At 44.8% G+C, this 22,523-nt stretch overlaps 3 long non-coding RNA genes across 16 annotated transcripts in view; 2 read left to right on the top strand and 1 right to left on the bottom strand.

Moving 5' to 3' along the window:
• The window catches only part of LOC310904693, a 545,090-nt gene extending 527,738 nt beyond the window's left edge, over nt 1-17,352 (top strand). For all 14 annotated transcript variants that reach the window (XR_014588537.1, XR_014588538.1, XR_014588539.1 and 11 more), the window contains one exon: nt 12,435-17,352. This is a non-coding gene — a long non-coding RNA (uncharacterized lncRNA). The remainder of the gene's footprint in view (nt 1-12,434) is intronic.
• Nucleotides 1-22,523, bottom strand: part of LOC310904695 — a 56,915-nt gene that overhangs the window by 12,702 nt on the left and 21,690 nt on the right. The window lies entirely within an intron of this gene.
• On the top strand, nt 17,358-22,518 carry LOC310904697. Its single transcript, XR_014588554.1, has 3 exons — nt 17,358-18,556; nt 19,704-19,747; nt 20,832-22,518. It is a non-coding gene; the product is annotated as an uncharacterized lncRNA (long non-coding RNA).

Here is a 22,523-nt window from a genome sequence, read left to right as displayed (position 1 = left end):
ATTTTAAGACCACATTTTTTTTCTGCCCATTGATGGTCCTCTGAGTTTGAATTGCAGTGTTTAATTTTGACTGTGAGGCAACGTTGGCAGTTTCACAACTAACCCAAAGTTGGATCAGAGAAGATGAATGAAAACCAGAAAGGTGCCCCAGCATTTCTAAGCAGAAGACAATCAAATTTCTGTGTCAGAAAGAGGGCAAAACCAAGGATGTGGGACTGGCATGAAAAACCTTGCAGACAGTTATTTTTCCTCTTCCTTTCTTTCACAGTGGGACAAATTCCACTTTTATTTCAGTTCATCTGTAAAACATGAGGAGCCAGCTGAGCGTAGCGTTGGTTCAGAATGAGGGCAGCCGACAAGGGAAAGGTAAAGGGAACTTGTAACTGCTGCAGTTCTCTCCAAGAAATTATTTCAATGCGAAAAACCCTCAAGCCAACTTCTGAAGGATAGAAGAAGGCACTAGGACATCATCTAACACTCCTTGACACAACAGACTCTAAGGTATAATTACTTCATTAATTGTTCATATATAGGGCATCATCTCTTGCTGTCTCAGACTTTCTAGACATATATGATCATGTTGTCTTCTGTTATCTGTGTATGAAGGATTGCAAACAAGAAGGAAGCTGCTCTAAAGCCTGGGAGAAGAGTTAATGGTCAGGACATGGGTGCAGGTGGAAGAGGCAAACATGGAAGAGCAGCCTGACTCTACGAAGGTTGGGACCAACTGCTGTAGTTAGCACCTAACACATAGGGCAGATTTTGAGGGTGAATTCTAGTGCTCATACTTCTCTGTATATGTTAAAGACCGCTGTGTATTACTTTGATTCAGGGACCATGATACTTGAAGAATAAAACCTGCATTCCATACACAAATGTTTAAAGACTTTGGAAATTAATCTTAAGAGAAAGCTGAAAAGGACTAGTTCATCAACAGCACGTGACGTGGAACACTCCTCTCCTGCTACTCCTCCGTATGCCTGAAATCCTAGCTCTTTTCCTCTCTCTCCTTGACACAGAGATGTACGATGGCACAAGGCATTTCCCAGGGAACTGTCCCCACTTACAGTGACATTGCTCAAGTGGAGCCCAAATCCCATCAGCAGGAAAGACCCCTCCCATCCAGACAGACAGTGGCACTGATCAGAGAGTTTGGGACTCCCAGTATGCTACAATTTGCAAGTCTACAGCTGTTAGACAGAGAGGGATATTCAGGAACACCCTAATTAGTTGTACTTTCTTTTCTAACCTCAGTCAAAAACCAGTCAGACTGTGCTTTAGATTTTGACATCCTATTAAATGCAGAACACAGGCCAATAGCTTTCATTTTCCCTTGTGATGCTACAGACTCTTGTTTTTATAGTTTGACAGAGAGACATAATTAGGCCTCAGAAAGGACAAGTCTAGACTATTAGTTCCCCACAGAGGCTCCCTGGAAATCAGAACCCACAATTGCTCTCTACTTTCTCACTGAGGCAAATTTATGGATACCTGATCTCCTGCGTCAGATGTCCCGTTCACAGCCTTTTACCTGTGACTTTACAGTCCTTTCATTTGAAGGGCACACAGAAAGAGACAGGAAAGGATGATGCCAGTGTTGGACTTTGCTAAGGGACAAGAGCAAGTTAAGGATGATATTGTACCTGAATTACCTACAGCTTCACTTCTCAGTTCTCAGTGTCCAGTAAGAAGATTCAGCCTCTGGATGCTGCAGCCTCTCTCTCACAGGCAATTCCTTGGTCTTTCTTTGCCAAGTACTGGCTTCCCCTTGCACCTCGTCTCCAAATGCTTGGACAGTTTCTGTACTTTTCCTCATGTACTGCAACCTTGGACATGCCTGATTCAAATGAGCTCTCAGCCTCAATATAAGCACAGAGCACTGGTCCTTTGTTTTTGCAATAGCATCATATTTTAGATGCATCTTCAGTTTATAATCCCCAGTAATCCTCAGATCCCGCTGTGCCTAGCCAGCAGTCCTTAATTCTATGTAAACCATTCTACAGCTGTCTTTATTATATCATGTGTTGCTGTTTTCAAGTCATTACCCCAATCTATCAGCATTGCATTGAATTTTAATCCTGTCTTCCAAAGTGTTACTCAACACACTGTCTGGGAATTCGACTCAGAGGGAGCATCAGTTCCTGGTCCCTCTTGCCCCCTGCTTCCCGTCACTGACCTTGGTGCACGGCCTGGTGCCGTGCCAGGGATGTGCAGCACATATTGCACTGCTGGCACCTCTTCTTTGTTGTGGTGCTGCCCTTTTCTACATAGAGTATCCAACCTATTCAAGGCTCTTTTGCTCCATGAAAAACCATTGACACTTGATACCACAGACACGAGCAGTAATTACAGTTAGAGCTTATCTGCCCAGCTACAATTGCAAGAAAATGTTTTCCATTTCAAATAAACGAGGTTTATTCCTCACTTTAAAGCCCTGGCCATGTGTTCTCACATCACTACCAGGCTGCCACAGATCCCAAAGTCAGGGGTGACTCACCCAGGGGTGAGTGCTCACCCAGGGGTGAGCAATTAGCTAAATGCACCCACTGCTGACACTGGCCCCTTTTCCTGGCCAAAAGGGCATCGGTCGAGGAGAGCCGTGCAGATGCCGACTGCAGCGTGCCGTGCGGTAACCGCTCAATTAGTCTGTCCGCTTGCGCTCAGCCTCTCAAGCACTCGGTGAAAGTAAAATGCTTACATGATTCCTCTGCCTACAAGGCCTTGAAATCTTTAGGGGGTCTGGCTTTGCTGTCTGGTTTTCCATTGACAGGCTGATAGAGACATCACAAATCTCTCCAAAGGCCAGTCACTAGGCTTCTTTCAACATCAAAGGGTGTCAATGTTCGCTCTGCCTAGGAGCCTGGGGCAATATAAATCACACATGAATAGGTGAACTGAGTCTTTGAGGTTAAATTCTCTCTATATATACAAATATCTCTCCTTGGGTAACTGATATTACTGTGTTGTTTCCCCATCAATATCAAATATTTTCTTTCAGTTGCAGTATTCCAATGGAAAGCAAAGCTTTATAGGCAAAATAAAAAATAAAAAGGATGAGCTAGGGTGTTGTGGGAAGAAAATTAACTCATTTTAAGTATTTATTGTCAGTTCCTTGGAAGAAAAACCAGTAAACTGATGTGATTTTGTTGCTGTCAGGCTTTTTCAACATCCATAGTTACCTTTATGATCTCTTGGACTGAGCCACCTTCCCCGGAGTCGCCCAGGTGTGTTTCTTCCCTGCCGTGCTGGAGCCCCGCCAGGCTCAGGGCTTGCCCATGGAGCAGTGGCTCTCAGCTCCGCTCCCAGCCCCACACTGCCCGCACACAGCCCCACGTGCTGGCCGAAGGCGGTGAGGCACAGCTGCCATCCCCTGCAGAGGCTGCAGCCAGCCATCTTCAGCGTCAAGGAGGCAGGTTTGGAGCCTGCACTTCTTCTTGGGCTGGCACCTCGCTGGGATGCAGAAGCGTCAGCTGGGCTGTAAAAGCCTCTGGTGATGGGAAATGTCTTTTCGCTCTTCTGTATCAACCAGCTGACACCAGGCCTCTCTACCCGCTTGGTTCACTGGCTGTGTAGGCAACATGCCTTAGTGGGGGCTGTTTGGAGAGGCTGATTCACCCTGACTGGCACAGTTGTGGCACCTCTGCGTGGGGCATTTACCACCTAAAACCAGGAGACGGGGACAGCTGGGCCTGTCAGTAAATTACACTGCACAAAGACAGCTCTGATTCCTGCCCACCCGTCTGCAGGCAGGGCCCTGGCAGCCGCTCCCGTGTCAGTGCTACATCAGCACATTTGCGAGACGCCCGCACCGCTGCCAACTGGCCCTGCCTGCTCCGAGCAGCAGTTGCGAGCACCTGATGCTGCTGCAGAGAGAATTCGGGCCAGCATCTTGCAGAGTATTCAACAGATCATCACAAGGGAGAGCGTGCCAAGTCCCCGGGGGGTTGCAATTCCCTGGAGAGAAATGGCTGGTACGTTAAGACCACTGGCTACTTGAGAGACTTGCTCAGCTCCAAGCCTTGCCACATCTCCCTGCGCTCTCAGCAGCTGGTTACATCCCCCTGCTTCTGCGGGGCACTGAGAGGTGCAGGCTGCAGCTCACCAGCCTCTGCTCCCTCCCGTACAGCACACCGCTCGCCCTGCCCGCTCTCACTGCTTTCCTTCACACCAGAGAGGGATCTTCCCCATGGGCAGCTGCCCAGCCAGCCTCCATGGCTTTGCGCCAAGCAGAAACGTGAGCTGGGAAACTACCTGGTCTTAAATGCTGTGGGTTTAATGAGATACTTTTTTTTTATGACCTCTGCAGTAAATTGCCTGTGCTCAGTATTGTGTTTGAGCAAGTAACACCCAGCAGAAATTGTAGCAAGGCAGTAATTGCAGAGTATCTGTCTAAGATCTCCATGCCATCAGGCACGGATTTTCATTTCATACATTAGTCACAATTTGCTGTCATAGCTCCATATAATCAGTACATTCCTTTTAATGTGTAGAAGGAAAAGGGGGAGGAGGAAAGGGGAACAAAAAGCTGCCCAGAGCTGGGGAAATATGTGGAGCTGCTGTTTGGAAGCCGAATTCTGCATCTTGTGTGGCTCTCTCTGTTACCTCTCCAGATGACCAGAGGCTACATTGCTACTCGAGTCACATACCTCTTAACACAAAGTCAGGGATTAAGACAGGAAAAATGTATTTGCATGCCCATTCCTGGAGGGTTTTAGTGAACACTGGGTGGATTATATACCAGATTTTACATCATTACCACTGCCCAAGCTGCAACAACAGCAGATTCCCAGCCATCCTAATGCACACTGTTTTTTCTGGAAAGCTGCTCCTTAGAAATATGGACTCCTAAATGGGATGGGGAGAATGTCTCGCTGCTTTGCTGAGTGATGCCATCTCAATCACATGCACCTACGGCATTAGGTGAATTAGGAGAACGTGGGCTTGTGCTGTGTGATCTTCCTTGGGAGAGGTCATGGGGGTCCTGGAAGGAGAGGGACCTGAAAGGGGCAATCGCTTCTGGCTTTTACTGCTAAAGCAGCCTGTGCTTTGGCTAGCAGGTGACAGGCTGCTGTCATTAGACAGAAAGCAGCTTGGAAAGTCAGAGCTGATGGTCAGAAAAAAGCCAGCATCATTCCTTCAAACCAGCATCCACAGCTAGAAAAGAACTATGCTCTGGCCCCCATAATCTGAATACTTTTTGGCACAGCAGTTTTAGAGTCAGCAGCTCAGGCTGCAACTTCAACTGGGAGAACCTGCTTCACTAACGGCCTGTTTTTACACCCTTCTACTCTGTGCTCATTAGATATTGAGAGTGAGGCCATCGTTCCTGTACCTGCACATCTCGGTCCAGTCTCTAGCTTTTCACACAGCAGAAGAGTGTGCCTTTCGCTGAGATTGGAGAAAGCATTACAATGAATGCCGTGGGATTTTTCACTCATTTGTGTCCACTATCATGAAATCCTAATGCAAAAATCTTCACATTTCAAATAGCGTTTGACTCTTTCTGTTTCTTTTGACAGTCTGCACGGCTGCAGTCGGGAAATTACTGCCTCGCAGTAGTTGGTACCTAGTCCACCGACTCTCTGGGCCCATCTCATGTCTAGCTTGAAATCTGCATAATGAGAAGAAAGCCATTTTCCTTGCAATCCATTCTCCTGTTCAAAGCTTCTCATGTGCCAGGTTGTTGTTTTTTAATCACACAAAATGGTATATATTAATGAGCTCTGAAGTTACATAAAGATAGATCTAAAGCATAAAAACACTAATATGCCCTGTAGCATTCAGTGCTTTGAACACAGAATGGCATCTGTGTGAGAGTGTGATTGCATGCAGCTATGGAAACCAGTGCCAGAAAATGAGGAAATGCTGAACAAGTGGTGCAAGATTGGAAAAAACTGGGAACAAAGATATTCAATTTGCATAAAAAGGCCCAGTTCGCGAGCAGCCTGAATTGTGCAACTTTCTGCTTTAAAATGGTTATTTTCTAGTTCTGCTGGTAAAATGTGGATTGTCGATTTCCTGAATGAAAACACTCCCCCACTCCAGCCCCCAGCAGAAATAAAGGGTAAGCAGGTTCCCAGGTCAGATGTGGCTGTTCCAAATGGGACAAGTTCTGCAAATGTGAATAAGTGCAAGGCCTTTCCTTGTCTTTGCGTCCATCCTGAGCCATTTCCTTCTCATTTCCAGATGGTGCCAATTAAAAGTAAGAACCCCTGCCCTAATGGTTGTTAACAAAACAAGCACAATTTGAGACTTTAATGAGTAAAACTAGAGTCACATAATATGGCCAAGAAAAGCCAAAATGAAAAGAAAAATTGCAGTTGGCAAACAGGTTGCTGGGTCTTAAAATTGTAAAATGCAATGGCCGGAGATTTGGTTTTAATACTGAGGGGTGCCTTCTACAGCTGAGTTCAGTGGGATTATTTTGGGGCTTAAAGATAAGCGCTTGGATAAACCATTCCAATCAGTGACTGAGGCAGGACTTAAACAGTAAAGCTGGGCCACATGTAATTCATATTAGAAGGTATTTATATGATGTATTATTGAGTTCCTTTTATTAATCAGTAATTGGCAATTAAGATAGCATCCATGCTTTCAAAAAAATAAAAATAAATAAAAATCAGGTATTTCTGGTTAGCAGAGTTTACCATTGAGATGGAGCAAAAACCTCTGGATAGAAATGGAAGCTACAAATCAGATACAGATGTTTTAGTTCAGGAGAAGGCAATTAACTATTCTGACCAATTACCTCAGGATATAATGGATGATCTGTCACTTGAAAACCTCACCTTGAGGGTAAGCACCTATCTGGAGAGCATCCTCCTGTGCAGTTGTGTATAACTTGTCTTAATCTGCAGATTCTTGAAAATACTCCTGTGGAGGTTCCAGCTCTTAGGTAGCAAATCTTAGGAATGCCTTGTTTGTACTCGTTACCTTTTCCTGACTCTGCACAAGTAAGTCGTGAGCCCTGAGATTTGTAGACCACAGTCTGAAAAAAGGAAATAATAATTTGTGCAACCCAAAGTTCTGAAGTTGACAGAAGGATTACTGAAAAAATTCCCTGGTTTCTGACCATACGGTCTCTAAATCCATAAAGATATGTTGGGACTGTAGTCTAGAGGAGCTAAACTGAGCATATATTGGATAACCTTTTCCTTTAATAGTTTATTTCTGTGTTGGGAAAAATACTGTGGTATTTTTATCCTTGAAAATGCTCGATTTTTTTTTGTCTGTGTGTGATCATATTCAAAGCCTGAGCACACACCAGCTGGTAGGATTCTACATCACAACCATGCCCATTACAGCATAAGCCTGTTAAAAAAGGAAGGAAGAAATACAAATATTTCAGGCTATTCTTCTATGCCAATATTTCCAATATTTGCTTCCCTCCTTCCATGAAGCACCAGCATGGAGCAGAGCAGGTTTAACACGTTTACATCACACAAGATGCTCGTCTTCGTATGAAACCTATAGTCTGCTGGCCAAGAGGTGGCACTAACGAAACACACTGTGCTGTAACTAATTAAGAGAGGGGCGTTTTTTTTTTTCCCCCATCTTCAGAACTAATCTGCACAAATGTTGCTGCACTGAGCACATGACAATAAACAAATCCCAGTTCAAGTTTCTCGGCACGCTCTGTACTGTTTGGGCATATGCTGAATCGCACTTGGACTTTAATAAAGAACTGATGGTTCCACTTGCAAGGGGAGCTGTCACGCTGAAGTGCGAACCTCTGAGGTTGCCTCTCGATAACTCAGAAATGTTCTTTTATCTGTTTTTCTCTTGCGCTGCTAATTGAGAATTGTGTGAAAATCTGTGTTCAGATGTTTACTCAGGAATGGGATCACCAGACACTTCTGGCTTGAACAAAGAAGAAACAGTCATTTATAGCACGAGCTGATGAAGTTCCTCATTGTTCTAATTCTGCATCAGAATCTAAGGTGACCCTAATCTGCTCCAAGCAGTCTGTGACTCAGCATGTGTTATAACCATATCCTGCCCAGCTCAGTAGGAGAGGCAACGTGGATGCACACGGAGAGGGGTGCAGAGGCTCTGCAGGCAGGTATCATCAGCTTCACGCAGTGCTCTCTGCAGGTACAACTTCAGGACCTTTACGATCACAGCGGGGCAGGGTCAGAGACGTGGGCTTGTCCCCCATGGCACCATGCCCTGTCAAAGCAGTGGAAACCACACAGCAGGTCTGAAGAGGCTGTAATTACTGTAGGACGTAGGAGATAAGAGCAGTGACGCGGGGTCACACCATCCAGCCCAGTGATTTCAGAGGTCCAGTGACGAGTATGGGGACAGAGCTAGTATAGGAGAGTATTTTGTGGCACACATTCCCGGAGGCTTTCTAAACCAAAGGATGCAAGTAGATCATCAAGTGTAACACCCACCAACTTCCAGCTGGAGTCTCCTTCTTAAGCCTCTTATTCCATCCACCCTGAAACCACTGAAGGTTATCATGAGGCTTGGGAAGAAAGGAGACGTGCTCCTAGTCTGTTCCACAGAGCATAAGCCTCTACAATCACAGGAGAAGATCCAGAGTAAAACCTTAAACTCAAAACTCCCTTGAGGGACATGCAGCTCTTCACGACATCCACATCGCCACGGAGTCATCTCAGAAATTCATACAGGTCAGACAGCGAGGTGACTCCTTGCTCAGAGTCAACTCCTGCTTCCCAAGCTCCAAGAAGGTAAATCTGGGTATTTCTCCCCATGCCCTGTAGCTTGCACAACTGCCCAGGTTCTTCATTGCTGTTGTATTTGCTTTGTCATTTATTACTGAAGTGAGACAAGGAACGCAAGAGTGATTCAGCAGATCACTAAGGAGCAAAAAGAAAGGAGGAACTGTTGTCGTTCTTGCTGAGACAGCTTTAAAATTGTTTGTATGTGTTTGTGTGTAACTGGACAGAGGGAGCAAGCATCCCATAGGTGAGCAGCTGTCAAGAAAAGGCCTGCATTACTGCTGAGATGTCAGGCCAGCGGTCATGGCACAGATGTGCTGAAGCTACTCTGAGTTCCTGCACAGATGTTGCTTGCCAGCACCAGTTCAGAGCCAGCTGCTGTGCATGGCTGGCTACGGGGCTTGGGTTTCCTACAGAAATTCTCGGAGGGTAAATGGCAAAGGTCCTCCGGTTTGGATGGAAACCCTAGTGCTCTGTTCAGATGCAAGGAGTCAGTTTAGAAATCAGATTAATGCTGTATGGAGGGATTTCTGAGCCAGCACATTGGGCTGTGCTTCATACTGCAATCAAAGAAATTAGAGGCAGCAAAAGGTTACATCATCCAGGTCTTAATCCAGATATACACGTACTAAAAATTGTGGCACATGGTTAAATGCTTTGCTAGGTCAGAGACCTAATTTGCTCCATGTCAGTAGGGCTGTTCTCTATCATGGACATTGTTTGGGCTAATTAGACTGTGCTCCTGGCCATCGCAAGAGCAAAACCCAAGGCATGAATCCTCTGGCACTTCTAAGTGCTGTCAGCATTTTGCAGATAACAACAAATAATAATAACAACCTTTGTGTTTGAGGTCTGCGCTCGGTGTGGTTTCAGGGGTGATCAGATCTGGCAGGAGAATTTCCAAGCCAATCAGGACAGCCCCAGCCCAGTGTGAAAGATGCCCCAGATACAATCCTGAATGCAGAGTTATTTTTGTGCCCTTTTTTACCTCCCCTCTGCCTCCAATTTCTAACCGTTCTCATGGCTCATCCCTCCCCAGTTTTTAGACTTTAAATGCTGAACTGCATCTTCACTAGGTCTGGTTTAAGGCTTATGAAGTACATTTGCTATTGCATGACTGATTTGCATACAAAATTAACTTCCATGCACCTACACACAGAGGCTGATGGTTATTAACAAGCTCTCCTGTCCCTGGATTCACCTACTCATTGCAGCTGGTTTGTAAACTTGCAAGAAGGGGCCCTCCTCGCACCCATGTGTGCGTGCAGTGCTTAATCTTCTTCCCTCAGCAGCACACAGAGGCACCGCTGCAATGCAAACAACGTTCATAATGCCATAATGCTTGCTACACGTGCAAATTTGACACATCATTGGGCACATATTTTGTGCATGAAATTCCACAGGCGGCTTGAAGATAACGTGCTCCTGCAACATGGTCTCTGCTTTGCTTTCCGAGAGCTAGATTCATTTTTTAACCCAGCTGAAACATTTCCTATCACGTAATAAAGACACTGAGGACAATCCTGGGTTAGAGACCAATGCTATCTGGTTTTTAAAAATTAAGGTTTGTCTGCCTCCTTTAGAGTCCTTTGTCTGCCTCCTTTACTGTTTGCCTGACACATTTCTCGGGGACTGGAGGCCAGCAGGCCTGGCTGCGAACACTAGGTGGCACTTTGCAGCAAGGAAGGTTAACAGCTTACGCAACTAAATGAAAACCTCATTTATTGCCCTCATTCACAGGGCAAGACTTTTTGCTCACCGTGTCCTCACCGCCTCATTGGTCCTAATTCAGCGTTTAGTCCGCAGAGAAAAAGCCGACCAGTTCCCAGACAAATTCTCACCTTCACCAAAGGATAAATCTCTGGTGGCATGATTAGTTCATGATGAACTCTAGCTTACATTAATATCAGTCAGACCACTTCGTGCTCTGCCTCAAGTTGCAGCATATGCACGGAGCCTCAGTACGATAATTGCTGGGCCAGATACTCCAAAAGCTGTAAAATCTTCCAGTGAAAAGACAAAGCCGGACCCAGCAATGACCTTGCTGCCACATACCAAAATGCAGCATCAGGACACGAGGGTGCCACTTCAGGCGTATAGATTCTTCCTGCCTCTCCTATAGGGTTGTGTCTGGTGCTGCATGGATAATTTCAAAAGGCCAGATGTTGCCCTCAGTTCATGCCTGGGATTCGCCAGGCAATGGCACAAGGGAGCAGAGCATGATGGTGTTCCTCACATCCACGCCACAACAGAGGAGAGAAAAAATGGTCCAGCCCCCACAGAGCACGCTTCTCCAGGCTCAGCCCTCCCTGAGAGCAAACATACCCCGCGTGTTTGTGCACAAGTGTCCTCAGGCCTCAAGAAAATGCAGCCACTGCTTCAGACAAGCTGGGAAGAGGACAAATGGCTTTTGGGGGGGGGGGGGTGCAAGCTCTTCTTTTACTTCAGCCCACTCCGAATCCCAGGGCTGAGCTCCAGGCTCTGCCATGTTCAGTCTCAGGAGGACCAGGCGGAGAGCTCAGCAGTGGGACCACTCACCTTCTAAGACACTGTGATAAAAAGGCAAGTAAAGGGGCAGGTCCAGGCAGCACAGGGGACAAGCGTTTTCCTTTTGCCATATTGAAACACTGACAGGGAGACACGCAGGTATCTCAGACGCTTCTCCCCAGGTTGGCTGAGGACAAGGAGCTGCCCTTTTCCCTGCTGACCGCTGTAGCTGGTTCAAGGGCCAGCACTCATGGGAACGTGGCCTCTTTTATTTACCCCTGAGGCTACTCTGGAATAGTAACCCATAGCCAGCCTCAGCCTGCCTTGCAGAGCAGGTACCTGAACGTGGTCCGGAGCATCCTCCTCCTCTCCAGGAAGCTGAGGTTTACCCCACCCTCTGCCCAGTCAGGCCTCTGGGCAGCACCGAGCCCAGTGAGTGCCCTGCAAGCAGGGCAAGAAAGCAAGCTGAGGCCACAGTAAACAACTTGCTGCTATCTATTTAGGTGCAAGGGTAAACTGCCACTGAATACATGGCAAACGTGACGCACAGGAGGCTTAAGATTGCCTTCAGCACTCAGGTTACCCGTGGGGAGCAGCAAGCACAGCTGGAGCCCACCCTCCCGGCATTTGGGGCCCTCTGCTGAGCTCTGCCCCACGGCACCTTCCTGGGGAGCTGTGCAGGCTGCGCTGCCACACTTGGGGCAGGGCATTGCGTTCAGGGCAGGCAGGGCAGAGCTGGTGAGCGCAGCCCTACCTCTGGGCAGGCAGAACGGCTGCGTCCTGCTGGGCGGCATGGGAACGCTCACACCGTGTGCTCTCCTGAGCCCATGCCCTCCTTCACCCCTTCCTCCAGACATCTCCCAGATGAGATCCAGGGGAGATCTCCCACTGGTGCTGCTTCACCTGTTTTGGAAACCTTTTTTGTGCCTTGTATAGCCATTATTCCTTCATCCTTTTGATAGGGCTTCCACCTCGGCTGACTGTCAGCTGCTGTTACTCACACGGAGCTGCAGCGCTTGGCCTGGCTTGATCTTTCCCAAGGTCTTTCTTAGCTGCTTTCAAAACAGACACGCACCTCCCACCTTTTGTAGCTTTCTCTCTCTTTTCTTTCTTTTAAATAAAAGATATCTACATTTTTAAGACATCACCTGGATTATTTCTTTATCCTTTCCTGTCTCCTCACCAAGGTCAGTGCTTCATTGTTTGGAAGTATTTCTTAGCCTTTCCTCCATCAGATCACTGTACCTTTTTTTTCCACAGCTACCTGATGGTCTCCAGTCCCTAGCTCTCTTCCAGCGACTTGCTGCAGTCTGTGAACCAGTCAAGCTGCCGAAGAGCAGACTGCACATCTGCACAGCTTCCCCTTATTCCAGGAAGAGCTGAACGATTCTCAAAAACAATTCCAGCCTCTGATGCAGGAATTGATTCCAGCAAGTACTGCCCTGCTCTAACTCAGTGGTTTGATTTTACATTACTCACCCTTGTTTTGTTCTGCCTCTGGTTAATATTGTTTCCCAGCTCCTCCAACAAACTGTGGGCAAATTCAAGTGGATGTCTGTCAAAGGACTGAATAGAGACCTGAAATTGTATCCCAGTCCCACAGCCACGGCTGAACAGCACTGGTAGCTACCACCATGCTGCTGCTGGCCTCCACTGTTGGTGGTGGCTGCATCAGCGACAGCACAGACAATGAAACACAGGCTGTGATACCAGAAAGGCAGTGCCTACGGCCCAGAGGGGGCCACACACCAGTGGCACCAGTCCAGCACGGGCTCAGTCTGGCTCACGGGCCGGGGAGGGCGAGGGAAAGCTCCTGCTCGCGGTCCTCCTGAGGAGGGAGCCACAGAGGGCCCAAGGTGGCTGGGCACGGGATGCCTCGCTGCTAACACTGGCACCCAGCACTCCCGGCCTCATCCAGTATTGTCTGCGCTGAAAAAGCTTCCAAACCAACCAGACAACAGATTGCAGCATATTCTTCCATTCTTCCCTCATCACAGAGTATAGCCCTATTAACCTAATAAAGAAGCTTCAATCTCTTTTCAGTTCAGGAGAATTCTCTCCATTGTTTCCAAAGAATTCTTTCTGGATGTACTGCCAAGAGCGTGCATTTTCTATCGTGTTCCAAGTTGCTTGAAACAACAAAGAATTATCCTTACAATTAAGATCAGGCTGTACAATTTAGATGTGCCTTAAAAGAGTTATTATTGTCTGCCAGAGATGTATTGTTCTTCCCCATTTAATTTTATTTACTTTTTTTTAGTGGATGCAACAGTTACGCTGTCATTTATCGGAGAAGAAGGAAGCAGCAGCTGCAGAGCTGTGTATATAAAATAAACACAATGTGGATGAAGCTATCACAAGCTCGGATTTAAAGGAGGAGAGGGGGAGGATTGCTTTTAATAAGATCTTGTGTCAGTAAAGTTGTGAGATGGAACTGCAGGGTCTTACCTATTAAAAACAGGAGTGGGAACAAATTCTTTTATTTAATGGAACAGCAGTGTTAGCTGCATGCATACAGACAGAGGGCTTAATTTAAAAAGTAAAAAGCAATTTGGTCATTCATGTTCAGACTTCGGGCACTCCACAGAGCATGCCAAACACACTCACTTCTTTTTAACCCTTTGGCTGCAAGGCCCGTACGGTACGGAAGAGGCAAAGCCACGGTGCATTTGTTGAGCTGAACAGAACTGTTTTCTCCCTCGAGGTGCTGGGGAGGCAGCCAGCTGATCCCCGGGAAAGGCAGGTGGGAGGCAGGCGGCCTGCCCCCAGCTCTGACGCGGCTTTGTTGTGTTAGCTTGCGTGAATCGTTCCGCTTGCCATCGGTACAAACACAGATGCTGATGCTATCAGTGGCTGCTGCTTGTTTGTTTATTCATCTGTACTAAAACCAGTGACTAGGAAGCCCCAGCAAGCATGAGAGCACCCAGACCAGAGCGCTGTACGAGAGCCAACTGCAATTGTACTCTGCGAGTTTGCAGCCGAGTGCCACAACATCGCATGCCGTGACATGAATCTGCCCCATCCCTCACAGGCTCACGCAGCGGCGGGTTGTGCTAGCTTGGAAGGATGCCTAAATCGCTCTGAGGCTGCACTCACACAATGAAACGTCTGTCCTGAAACCAACAGAGGCAACTGCAGACATGGGCTCGGTGGCTCAACCCACGCTGCACAGCATAAGGGGGTCGGTGGCTCTGGGGTGTCCTGTTTGGGAGGTCCGTGCACCTCGTGTGGTGCATCCAAGCAGAGGGGGACAGGAGCCGGGTCAGCCAGGCATGTAATAGGGTGGATGAACATCCTTATTGCAGGTGTTTTAGAATAAAGCTGAAACCATTTTGTAATACAACGAGATTCAGGTGATAAGAGTAATAACAGACACGTTCCTCCACTGCACCGCGTCTGTTCAGGCAGCAACCTCACTGCAGCTGGAGCCAAACTAGCTCCGGACAACTCTGAACCAACCAACTGCGGCTGTATTTTCATAAACATGCAAACACACACACACACAGAGCTCTATTGCGGGCATTATTTCATTAACAGCATAATTGTGCAAAATAGGTAAGTATTTTCTATAATTGTATAATCAGCATATAATTATATAGAGCAGAAAATATAAACATAAATTAAATAGGTGAATGCATTTATTATTCAGATATAAATTTCAGTGGTAACTGAAATCACGCCACTGTGTACGTGTGTGTAATTAATAGAGCACTGCAATGAAAGATGTTGTATTTATGTAACTACCTGATAGAGCTACGGCCACCTTTGCTCTAAGACACAGATTGCAGTGCTGCTGCTTACAGAGGCATCAGAAGACTCGAGCCATGCAGCTGCATTTGAGGCCTGCCGCCAGCATGAGGGATGTCTCCTTCTCACTCCGCTGAAAATTTAACAGCAATAATAAAAGGAAATAGGTATAGCTTCTGCTTTGCAGCTGCACGTGCACGGCGAGGCCTCATCGTGCACAGAGACCAGCGACTCCATCTGCCCACACGGAGAAATGGGATTACACAAACTCCTCTGAAACACAAAGAACTGCGCTGGGAAGTCAGAGGAGAAAGGGCTTTTCTTCCTAGTTCAGCCACAGGCCTTAGCTAGCTGCCTACCTCCTTGACTTAAAGCATGGCAATAGTGGGTAAAAGAGAGGCAGCCAGAAGTGGTGTTGTTTTTTAAGATGCTGCACTGTGAAATGACGTCTTACGCTAGAGAATATGAAATCACCATCTAGACCTCTTAGAGCCAGTAACCCAACCTGACAAAAAGTAGTATGGAAATTCTGATAGAAAAGGTGCTTAGATCATTGACCTCCTTTCACTCCTGCTTCTGCTTATGTGAGCTGTAGTTGGCCACTGGAGGCAGATTTAGGTGTCTAGGGTTTTATGTCTCATCTAGAAGAGCCATATTCCAGAAAAACAAACCCATTAGCCCAAGCATCTTCCAAGAGAAATGTTTTATCATATGGAACGGCTCAGGGATTCAGCCTTCAACGAGGACTGTGCTTCGATCACAGATGGGATCTTGGGAACTGCACTAAATCACAGATGGTATATTTTTTCCTATAATTCACAAAATGGGCTATTTCCACTGCTTGCTGTTTTTTTTCCCTTCTCTGATTTTTATATTTTGCACATGGCAATTGCAAACATAGATACAATTTTTTAAAAGGGCCCTTGAAAACATTTTCTTTTAATGATGCATGTAATCTTTTCCTGCTCAGTACATCTAACACCAACATGTCATCCTTTTCAGAAATTAAAACATAGTTAATTTTAATAGGATTGGGTTTATGGTTCATATGTTTTGCTTATTTATATTCTGTGTCATTTCTATTTTCTTGGATAAGCTCGAAATTCCCTTGTTATCTCTTGAAATATTGTGTCAGCCATGAGCTACTTTCTAGACTGAGACATGGCAGCCTCTGCTGTTGCCCACTCTTGGGCTGCAGGAAACTGGCGGATCACACATTTGTACTCCTTACAGTCTGTGTTATCTTAATTCTGAATCATCACCAGCTCAAGAAAGCAGCACAGCCCAAATTCACCCTGTCAAACCTTGGCCCTTTGCTGGGGCAATGTACTCAGGCACCCTACAAAAACCCTGAGCAGTCAGAGGGAGAGGGTGGAAGGAGGGAGGGGAGGAGAGGGAGAGAAAGAAGCACCCCAGCCATCAGCGAGTCGCTCCTTGGAGAAGCTTCTCTCTCTACTGTCTATACAAGCAGCCTAAGGCAGGCAGGTACTTCACCCAAGTTGGGGAAGGGAGAGGAATTTGGACATCCTCCAAACAACTTATCGTCTTAAAACATAAAACAACAGATGGAAACAGAGAGATATGGGGGTCCACAAACAGTCAATGAGATTGTGATAGGAGTTTGCGTAACGCACGCCGGTCTCTGCACATCAGTGCAGAGCCTCTTCCGAGCTGCTAAGTGACAGCAAAAAAAGCCAAAATTACATTTAATACTTGCCTGAAATTGCTTCATTGTTTTCCATGTAAACTGCTGCTATAGCTGGCACAAAGGTTTTATTTGTTTGCTGGTAGGAGAGGAGGACAGCCGATACAATATGAATAAGAGAAAAGGTAGCTATGAGCAAATCTCCGTTCAGCCACGATTCAAAAAGATTTAGAGCTCCACATGTTGATAGCAGTATAGAAACAACCGGGCTCCCACCAGCAGCGTGCTGCGATCCAACCTCTGGGGATCCTTTTCTATATCCATTTAACTTTTCCACCTCATTTGCTATCACAAGCTGCTCAAATGCTGTTGTCATTTTGTTTCTGTTTTGTATTTACTGATGTTATCAAATATTACACTTCACTGGAGGGTAATCTAGACAGCATTGCATGCCCTCTTCAGTACAGAGCTGCTCAAACATTCGTGTGTCAGCCCCAAAGCCAAACAGCGAATCAAACCAAAACCCTGTGCAAGTCAATGGGAATCTTTCCACCAGGCTTTGAATCAGCCTTTTTGAGAGTATTTCTAATTCACGTTAAATCAGGATTGAATAATCCTTTGGCAGTGACAGGAGCTCAGGGTTGTCGCAGCACGGAATCACATTCAGGCTGAGTTCAGGGCTGCTTGGCTCACACGGGTAGCCAGGCTTTCTGTGCTTTCTGATGATTTTTCTCACTCTCAGGAAAAGTGCTCAGCAATCTCCCCAGGTCACAGCCAAAGATCTTGACCTGCACCAAATCCACCATCAATGCTTCTGCCTGAAATGGGATCACACTTCGGAGCACTCTACCTGCACAAAACTCATGACCTCACGCCAAGTCCTTGCCAACGCACCTCTCTCACACCCTGCCTTTTTCTGTGAACCAGAACCATGGGACTTTGTGGGCTAGGGGTTGTTTCTGGAAAGAATCTATCACCCATGCGTTCTGCTCTTCATTTACCATATTTTTGTTGTTGGCCTCCAAGTTTTCCACAGCCTCCTGTGGCTTTCTCCACTATTTAAATATGCACTTGCATGAAATAATATTTCTTTGTGTGTGATTTTTTTTGGACTCTACTAGTATCCTGTTAATGTGCTCCCTCTCCCAAGTCTCTCTGGTGTCAAAGTGGTGCTGTACTACCACTCCAGTTGCCTTTTTGGCTGACAGCATGAGAAAAGATGAGGAAAGGGTCATGCGTTCGTATTTTTCACAGACCCAGGATGCTAAGTAGCCAGAGAAAAAGGGTATGTGAGGGGCAGCGTTCTGACTGCATCTCGGAAATGTCCCCACGAGGGAGCTCCACAGCTGGAACGGATCCTGCTCCTGGGTTTTAATGCTCACGCAGCCTTTCCCATACGGCCCAACTATTCAGCCTTTATGAGACGGAAGTGGATATGAGCCTAAATGCTAGAGATGTAGTGAGTTTGTAGTCACACCACACATGATTTAGTGAATAACTGATGCAAGGCAAAAAGATGGCAGAGCTCTGTGATCTAACAGCTGTGCAAACAGGCTAGAGAATTTAAAATTCAGGAAGCTATATCTGCAGGAAAGCGTTTAAAAAAAAATCCCTAGTGCCACATCTGGTGGCATCAAATTGTCATTATGACATGGTATTTAAGATGATTTAATGGGTTTATTGCCGAGAAAGAACCTTGGAGTTTGCTTAAACTACTGTGCATTAAAAGGATGTAACTCTTTAAATGATATTCTGACAAAGTACTGCCTAAACAGTTCATTATCTTCCAGGAATACACATGTATGTATATCAGCATGTGTTATATGGCAGATCAATAGACAGGAAGACGAATACAGCTTCTATCTACATGCACATGTATTTAACAACATACTACAGCGGACTCACGTGTTGCAGAAGCTATTTTTTTGGAAAAATGCATTCACTCCCTTTTGTCCTTCGCTCTTCTACACCTCATACATCCATATAGCAGGTAAGATTTCTGTCCACCTTAATTACTTCTCACTTATGGCACTGAATCAATGGGTGGTTTTGAAACAAAGGATTGAGCTACTAAAAACAGCCCGGCAAAGTGTCTGGGAAAGGTTACTGAATATAGATGACTTCTAAGAAAAGGTGTCGAGGAAAAGAAAAGGTGTCTCTTTTCTTGCTGAATAATTTTAATGTGACTTAGTGTTTCTTTCACCTTTAGTTCCCGGAACAGTTCTCATTTCCTCTGAATGTTCTGACTTCTTATCTCAGGCCCTTTCAGCTTGTTGATTTTAAATTCAATCTGGCTAATTCAAATTCAAGGCACACTGCTCCTGAAGTCTTTCACCGTCCCTTGATTCCACAGAAGGGGGCTGTTAATAGTATGGGGTTTTGTCAGTGAGGAGCGGCGCAAACTTCCTTTTACACTTATTCCTTTCATACTAGATTGACACAACACATTGCAAGCTAGTCAGACAGTCTTGCTGTAGGTGTCTAACTTGGGCGATTCTCTCTCTGTGACTGCACACAGAACACAGTTTTCCAACCAAAGGTGCTCTGATGCACACCTCAGAGGCCTTACGTGAACAATAAAGACCATCACCTGGGAAATGACATGACAGAGCAGATTTGCCTAACTGGACATATTCCTGAATAATCCCATCGAGTCACCAGGAGCTTTTCCATCATCTATGGCAATTTTCCACCATCAATGCATTTGCCTTTTAGCATTTGAATAAACTGTCAGAGCATAGCCTGCCTCTGCTAGCCAACCCTGCATGCGTGTAAAATGAAAGCGAAAAAGGCAGCTTTTCACTGATCGAGGCATAATTAACTGTTCAGACACCTAGAGTGACCTAGCATGGAGCTCCCCATGTCCCAGGTGAGCCACCACCAACCTGTGCAGTAACACGCCTGGTTTATGAGGGGATGCCCACCACGCTACCGGGCACAGCTTCGCTGAGCTGATTCCGTGCTGCTGACCCTCCTCCGTGCAGTCCCACCACACAGGCAAAGCCAGCTCGCAGACAGCTCTTACTGACAGTCTGCCCTATAGCATTATGCTGCCTGTTTACATCTCTGACTTGAATTTTTTATGTATCCATAACAAATTACATTTATTTCTTTTCTTTTCCCCTTGTAAAATCCAGCCCTTACAAGGCAGGAAGGAAGCTGGAGTTTGTTTCCTCTGAAAGTAAGTCATCTTCATTTCAAAACTGAAAGGGGTCTTCAACAGCCAAAGGGCTGGTTTTTCTTTTCTCTCTTTTTTTTTTTTTTTTTTGGTAAGAGTTTGATAGTGAATAATTGTAAGAGGGAAAAAAATCACCTCAGGTTGTATATTGCCACTTCCTCTTGCATTGCAGTTAATGCAAACCTTTGATTAGCCTGCTGAAGAGACCACACATTCAATAATTTGAAGCAAAAGGTTAATGGTGTTATTACAACTATTATCCCTTTTAAAATCATTATCCTCTTGTTTTTTATGTCTATATTACCTTCACCTTTCCATGAACCCACTTTACCAGCTGTTTCCCTCTGTCATAAAGTTTGCCGAACATCATCCTAGGAATAGGATAAATGCCATGTTTTATCAATCAAGCCTAAGGGAATTCTCAGCTTCTCATAACCCAAACTGTAAAGGGAGACTATTACAAAGTTTCTATTTTGATTTTTAAATTGGCCATGAGTGAAATATACAGTTAATGTCAAGGTGCAAAATGCTGCAATTAAGACACCATTTTTCTTGGGAAGTTTTACAAATTAGCAAAGTATGAAAACTGGAGACTTAGAAGAGACAAATCAATTGTAATTATTTTTAAATTGGTTATTTGTTAGAAGGATAAATAGTCCCAAGCAAAAAATGCCCAGAATGACCAAAATGAAGATAAAGAAAATGCACAAAGCAGAGGTGATGAGTCCGATTCTAAAGCATCGTCCCAACTTAGGCACTTAAATTGCACAGAGTGTCAGGAAGACTTGTGCTCCTGTCCCTAATATTAGAAAATGTGGGTTAATTTCCTAAAATTTCAGAGTGAGATTGACCTCTGAATGCATGGCAGTGTCCGAGACATTTGAAAATGCTCCCTTCCCTCCAGAGACACTAAGATGATTCAGATTGTCTAACTTCAGCCACCTACACTTGGTTGCTCTATCAATATTTGAGCTAAGTCTTTGCTCTTTATAAGAGAGAACTTCTTGGTGCACTTTCTTTTTTTCTTCTTTTTTTTTTTTTTTTTTACATTTGGCATCTTCTGTAATCCATTTCCACTTTTTTTCAGATCCTGCGGACACCATTAGTCAGCATCTTTATTGGTTATATATTGAGTCCAGGGTCTAACAGTGGGCCTGGAAGAACTTGTCTACAAGGAAGCAATTTCCAGTTTGCTTAATTAAGTAAAAAAAAATAAAATAAAGCATGAAAGAAATGAAAGGCCTTAAAACAATCAAATTTTTTAAGTGCTCAGTCTTCTGAATGCCAAATAAAAATATGACACTTTTCCTAGAATTTGAAAAGAATCTGTTAATGATAATACCTCTACATGAAAATACCTTCCTTGCAGAATGGCAACAGCACAGCATTTACTGAGCTCTTGGTAAAATAAATGAAGTGCTCTGTGATTGCTTTCTTTGAACATGGAAAAATACAGGTAGCGCATACTAATGTTGTTCAACAATAGTGTCTATCTGCGAAAAGCTTTGATCTGTACAGATATTTAAGCAGAACAAAATGTAGGCTTCGCCTATGCCACTTTTATAATCATGGATGCACAGGAGAAGTTAATGCCTGTATAACTTATAGCGTTGCTGGCAGCAGAAATGAGACATTTTCTTTTTCTCATTTTTAAATTCCAAACATTTGGCTACCAACTTCTGCATGGTAATTCAAGAACAAAAAAGGGAAATTTTTGCCATGTGAAAGATGCAGTAAGTGGCAAATTCCCACTACGAAAGACCCGTGATTGACGTGGTCTTGTCATTATCATTGAAAATAATCTTCCAGTGTGTTATAATGACAAGAGGATGTGTAATGTTATTCTGATACAAGAAAAGACTGTGTACATCCATTGATCCAAAGAATTCTAATTCGCCCCACAGAGGAAGATAAGAATCACTACAGCAGGCAGTTAAAAGTCTGTCTAGACCGGTATCCTGGCTCTGACAATGCCTAATACTTCATATTTCAGAAGAAAATGTCAAAATAGGAGCCCCATTGTGAGCATTTCTAAAAATGAACAGTATTAATAGTAAGTGTGTTCTTATCTCTTATGCTTTTCACCGCTAGCAGACCATTATTGGCTTCCACAACAATAGTTACTGTAGCAAGTGAGTTTTATGTGTGCTCTTCTTTTATATTTATGCATATATGCATAGCTGCATATATATACATGTGTCTATAACACACAGATAATGCATACACATGCAATAACTGAAATGATAATAAGTCCTAACATTTAAGAATTCATGTGCTTTTTTTAAAAGAAAAGGCAAGCTTAACCAGGTATTGTCAGCCAAGCTTTTTCACTGCTGTTTTAATCACAGCTTGAACTAGTTAACAAGAAATTTCTCCAATAAATGTTTAAATATTTTTAAAATGTGGTTAGCTCACTGATGGCTTTAAAAAAGACACCTGGTAAAGTTTAAACACAGAATTCCAGGTTTAGGGAAATGGGCCTCATGATAAGCGACATAAAAGATTCAACTTTTTCAGCTTTTCAAAGGAAAGGTTTGTGAGGGTAGCTAGAAAAAAATAGCAAGAAAAATAGGTAGAAAAATTAGATCTCTAGAAAAGTCCACATTCAGCAGTGTGAGTGATTTGATCTGATCTCATACAAAGAGGCAAAACAACGATTTGCTATTTAGAATATAGCATTAATAATTTCTAGTTTGAATTGAGACATAATTTCCTTGCAGCTAGCTGAATAAAAATCAGAGGTGACTAGAAAGAATAATGGTGTTGCCATCTCCCGGTA

The sequence above is a fragment of the Anser anser genome (assembly GCF_964211835.1).
Source record: "Anser anser genome assembly, chromosome: 10".
NCBI lineage: Eukaryota > Metazoa > Chordata > Aves > Anseriformes > Anatidae > Anser > Anser anser.
The sequence above is the reverse complement of the archived record's forward strand: the minus strand, read 5'-3'. Positions and strand labels throughout refer to the sequence as shown.